We start from the raw sequence: 5,513 nt of genomic DNA, 5'->3' as shown, positions 1-5,513 counted from the left end.
TCTCCACCCGCAAACATGATCTCTAATTGTCTCCACTTCTGTGTCTGTACTTTAAGACGCTCCCCTTGGCTATAATGTGATACACTGAAGGCACTACTTTTCCTTACCCTGCTCTTCGCACATTTGCTATTTACATAATCATAAAATTCATAATCATTTGGTATAATCATGCATTTTGCCTTCATGTATATGAAGGTACACTATGGGATAAGGGCAGCATCTCATCAGGCATAATGCAATTTACGGGAGTCTTACCCAGACACACAAAGCCACACAGACATCAGCAAAACTTGGGGTATAAGCACATTAACCAATCAACAGTTTAAACAAAGATTATTACGATGTTAAACTACTGAGTTGAATGGGGGGATACAAAGTAGGATAATAAGAACCATTTTATATGTTGATGTTTTTAAAATGTTCCTCATTATCTAAAACACTGCAAATAGCACAAGCATAAACGCTAAATGAAGTTTGATTTTTTTTTATATCCACAATAACAAAAAACCATACAGGAGAGAAAGAAGATATATACAGATAATATCATCAGTAACATTGAACCCTATGCACTTAAATGCAAGGAAAAAACACTAACATGTAGTATCAAATTTTCCATATCAATCCAGCCTTTTACTGTCTAGAGTGGTGATTACAGAGGGATGTTACCACAACAGGCCTGCATGCAGCTAAGGGACCATCTCTGTTTCTACAGCTGGTCCATAAATACTGTTGTTCTATCATTTCACATTGAAATTAATGATAAATTCTATATTGGTTTTCATAACACAGAACTGAGCAGTCATAGCTGTCTGACAGTGACCACAAACTACCCTAACTCCCAATTGCTAACGAGCAATTGAAGATAAGGATTCAAAACCTTTTCAGAAGTTGTATTAAGTGGTAAAGAGAATTTAATGAATGTTGAAGTACAACAAAATAACTGATTTCTTTTAAAATTATAGAAACACCTTGTGCTTTCTAATCCTGCCTGTTCTCTACATTCCCCAAGTCAGGTCCCAGAGAAAAGCCCTAGAAGACAAATTTCATACACCTATTTTAAGATCTTTATTATCCAGCAATATTTTTGGTGCTGAATAAAATGAAAGGATTATTAAGAGTGCTTCTTGATTGATAACTCATACCAACAAAACTGGGGGCATGAAGCACAATCATCAACATCACTCCGGCTATTTAAAAAAAGAAAAAAAAAGAAGCGTTGACAAAAGCTGTGACTATAGGAGGGAAACTAGGGTAAAATTCCTAGCGTGAACATGCTGTGTAAAAAGGATGAAAAGGAAAAATATTATTTTTGTCCATTGCAGTATACGTATAAAGTCAGATTAGATTTAATTTCCCTTATACTACTGCTGACACAATTAACTATTGCTAGGGTTAAAAAAAAAAAAAAAAAAAACAACCCAAACAGTGAATGAAATTACATGTAAAAGTGATATGTAATAGTAGACAGAATGAGTAAAAACAGGGAAAAAAATTAAGGTAACACCACTGTAAAATTACGGCCGTGCCTCCCAGTCGCTGCGGCCCTGCAGCAGTCACCACCCTCGCCCTGAGCGGCGGCGGCGCGACGCGGCGGCGCCCATTGGTGCCACGCGGGGCTGGAGGCGGGAACTTCCGGCGCCGCAGCGCTCGCTAGGGAGCGCGGCCCGGCAGTGCACTTACCACTAGCAGCGATGGCCGAGTGGTTAAGGCGTTGGACTTGAAATCCAATGGGGTCTCCCCGCGCAGGTTCGAACCCTGCTCGCTGCGGCCCGGTGGGGGTCACTTTTTTTTTCCACAGTTCATACCGTGCAGTTTTACTCCTCGCGGCTTCTCTCACGCTTAAGCGTGCCCCTTGCAGCAGCGAGGGGGATTTAGTATTTATCGTAGGTTAATTGTAGGTCGTAGGTCGTGCCTCCACACTCCTCCCCTGGTTCTGTCAAGAAATAAAATTAATAGCAAGGCAGCGATAGGTGCCCGGGGGAGTTTCCAGCATTGCATCTAAATGCTTGCGGTACACAGCACTTGGTGGAGATGGGAGAAGGGCACATCGGGATCAGTGTTGTTTTCACTGCTCACCTTCTAGGTCCTCTGTAGACAGGGCAGGCACTGTCCAAGTGCAAAACTCGGGATTAATCCAACGCATTACGCACAGAGAGGGTCCTGATTTGCCCAAAGGGCTACTGTCCTGCCCCCACGTCCTAAAGCTAATAGAAAATAAATGAAATCTTGTCAGCAGCAGGCTATTCTATATTGAATGCATTTGCTCAGTCAAACCTTCCCATTCATGAATCACAGAATCATCTGGGTTGGAAAAGACCTCGAAGATCATCTAGTTCAACTATTAACCTCACACTGACCGTTCCCAACTACACCAGATCCCTCAGCGCTATGTCAACCCGACTCTTAAACACCTCCAGGGATGGGGACTCCATCACCTCCCTGGGCAGCCCATTCCAACGCCCAACAACCCCTTCTGTAAAGAAATGCTTCCTAACATCCAGTCTAAACCATATCTGGTGCAGCTTGAGGTGATTTCCGCTTGTCCTGTCTTGTTACTTGGTTCAAGAGACTCATCCCCCCCTCTCTGCACCCTCCTTTCAGGTAGTTGTAGAGGGCGATGAGGTCTCCCCTCAGCCTCCTCTTCTCCAGACTAAACCACCCCAGTTCCCTCAGCCACTCCTCATAAGACCTGCCCTCCAGACCCTGCACCAGCTTCATTGCCCTTCTCTGGACACGCTCGAGTCATTCAATGTCCTTTTTGTAGTGAGGGGCCCAAAACTGAACACAGTCATCGAGGTGTGGCCTCACCAGTGCCGAGTACAGGGGTAAGATCACTTCCCTGTCCCTGCTGGCCACGCTATTTCTGATACAGGGGCCAGGATGTCATTGGTCTTCTTGGCCACCTGGGCACACTGCTGGCTCATGTTCAGCCAGCTGTCAATCAACACCCCCAGGTCCCTCTCTGACTGACAGCTCAGAAGGTCTGATTACTCCAAAAGCGCCACTGAGGGGGTCCCAAGTCACCTTTTCCTGTCCTTCATGGCCTGCTGCACAGGCACCAAACGCACACACACGATCTGGCAATGAGGGGAAAAAAACCCCACAGAAGTTATTATGCAACTAATAACTAGGAAAGACGTAAGAACAAGGCACTTCCCCCTACATACAAACACACCACCCACCCCCTCTTTCTGACTGGCTTAAACTGACCTTTCACCACTCAGATATGTCAATCCTCTCCTATGTGTGACCCCAGCGTTGAGTGAAGAGCTGAAAAATTTGCAGTCAGGTAAGAGAAGGCTCGAAATAAGAAAAAGGCCATTTTCACAGAGGCCAAAATAGAGTAGGAACAACCACTTTTCATTCTTACCCCTCTTAAAGACAGGACAAAAACCCAACCAAACACACATACAAACCTGTTCTTTCTAGCATCATGTTCTGTTAGGGCAGCTTAATTTAATCAGAAAACGGAGGCGGGGAAGAAGAAGAAACATTGAAATACCCCTGCTCAGAACAAAATAGAAGAAAGAGGGGACAAACAATTGTTTAAGCTGGCAGCAAAACAAACATTTCGAAGTGCTCCCTAACAAGGTTTCCAGGGATTTCAGGTTTGGGTGTTTGTTTCTGTTAGGGCACATGCAAGTGTTAGAGGTTACACTTTACAGGGAATCTTGAACTGGTAAATAACTGACAATGGTACCGTGTAAATGTACATGACCATAACATCAGGCATTTTCCTTAATTTCTCACATGTGAAGGTATGTGCCAAGGGATACTGAAATCAGACAGCTTATCTCAGATGTTGCAGAACAGACAGTTTTTAAATTCAAGAGTACCGACTTAAGCATCTTTTCTAAGGTGCAGTACACATGCTACTTTCATCTTAGTGTATTTGTGTGCTTAGAGCACTACAAGTTAGTCACTCTAAAAAATAACAACATTTTTAGTTTCAGATAAATTAAAAAAATATAACTTCTTTTCCACATATAAGGCTTTATTTTGTTTAATCAGTCAGGAATCAAAACTCTTTTTTGTTCTTTTATAACTTGAAGATCCCACCCATCCCTGTAATCTGGAACAGATGAGAGAAACTCCATTTTGTGTTACACAGTTTTGGGTATCATTCCAAATTACTAAAAGGACAGTATTAAAAGAGTCAAAATACTAAACACAATGGGCAAGCTTTCAACTAAGTCCTTTTCCACTGCATCGCTGAAGACAGTTTTTTAACTGATCACTTTAAGTGTCTTATTTCCAAAAGATGTATTTCATTGCTTTAAAAGATCTGAAGACAAAACACCAACCCAATAAATATTTATTAGGAAGTCTGCAACTTCAATATGTCCTTTTCACTGGGACCTTGCTCAGGATGTATATGCAAATTACCAACAGGAAAAGATGTGGTTATTTTAAATTTTATATTGAAAAATAAAAATAAGAGGGCAGCCTGTCAGAAAAACAACAAAAATCTCTAAGGAAGTATTTGCATTTGGTGAACCTTTTCTCCTTGAAACTGATTTTCCCTAAAATTTACAGTTAAAAAGAGCTGCAACAAACACCCAAGTTGTTTCCCACCCTCACCCTTCAACAAGATTTCATAGAACGGTTTGGATTGGAAAGGACCCTAAAGATCATCTAGTCCAACCCCCTGCCATGGGCAGGGACACCTTCCACTAGACCAGGTTGCTCAAAGCCCCGTCCAACCTGGCCTTGAACCCTTCCAGGGAGGGGGCAGCCACAGCTGCTCTGGGCAACCTGTGCCAGTGTCTCACCACCCTCACAGGAAAGAATTTCTTCCTCATATCTAATCTGAATCTGCCCTCTTTCAGTTTAAAACTGTTACCCCTCATCCTATCCCTACACCCTCTGATCAAGAGTCCCTCCCCAGCTTTCCTGTAGCCCCTTTAAGTACTGGGAGGCCGCTCTAAGGTCTCCCCAGAGCCTTCTCTTCTCCAGCTGAACACCCCCAACTCTCTCAGCCTATCCTCACAGGGGAGGTGCTCCAGCCCCCCAAGAATCTTCGTGGCTTCCTCTGCACCCACTCGAGCAGGTCCATGTCCTGATATTGGTGCCCCAGAGCTGGACACAGCACTGCAGGGGGGGTCTCATGAGAGGGGAGTAGAGCGGGAGAATCCCCTCCCTCGCCCTGCTGGCCACACTGCTCTGGATGTAGCCCAGGACACGGTTGGCTTTCTGGGCTGAGAGCGCACGTTGCTGGCTCACAGTAAGTTTTCCATCCACTAATACCCCAAGTCCTTCTCCTTGGGGCTGCTCTAAATCCACTCATTGCCCAGCCTGGATTTGTGCTTGGGATTGCCCCGACCCATGTGTTTTGTATTTATGAAAATGTTCCCATCAAGGCGCTAAAGGGGAAGAACCACATGGTTTTAATTGCAGTTATTTTTTTGTAATTACAGAAGAAAGTAAGGACTGCCAAACAGCCTACTAAAGCTATATATGCATCAGCAGCACTAGTGTTCTGGATTCGGTGCTCTCCTCTTGATTACTATCAC

General features: G+C 43.9%; 1 non-coding gene across 1 annotated transcript; it reads left to right on the top strand.

Moving 5' to 3' along the window:
* Positions 1-1,685: 1,685 nt before the first annotated feature.
* TRNAS-UGA (transfer RNA serine (anticodon UGA)) lies at positions 1,686-1,767 on the top strand. The gene has a single exon. It is a non-coding gene; the product is annotated as a tRNA-Ser (tRNA).
* Positions 1,768-5,513: the final 3,746 nt, after the last annotated feature.

Source organism: Strix uralensis, chromosome 7 (assembly GCF_047716275.1).
Source record: "Strix uralensis isolate ZFMK-TIS-50842 chromosome 7, bStrUra1, whole genome shotgun sequence".
NCBI classification, from domain to species: domain Eukaryota; kingdom Metazoa; phylum Chordata; class Aves; order Strigiformes; family Strigidae; genus Strix; species Strix uralensis.
Note: the sequence above shows the minus strand (reverse complement) of the source record. Positions and strands in the feature narration are given on the sequence as shown.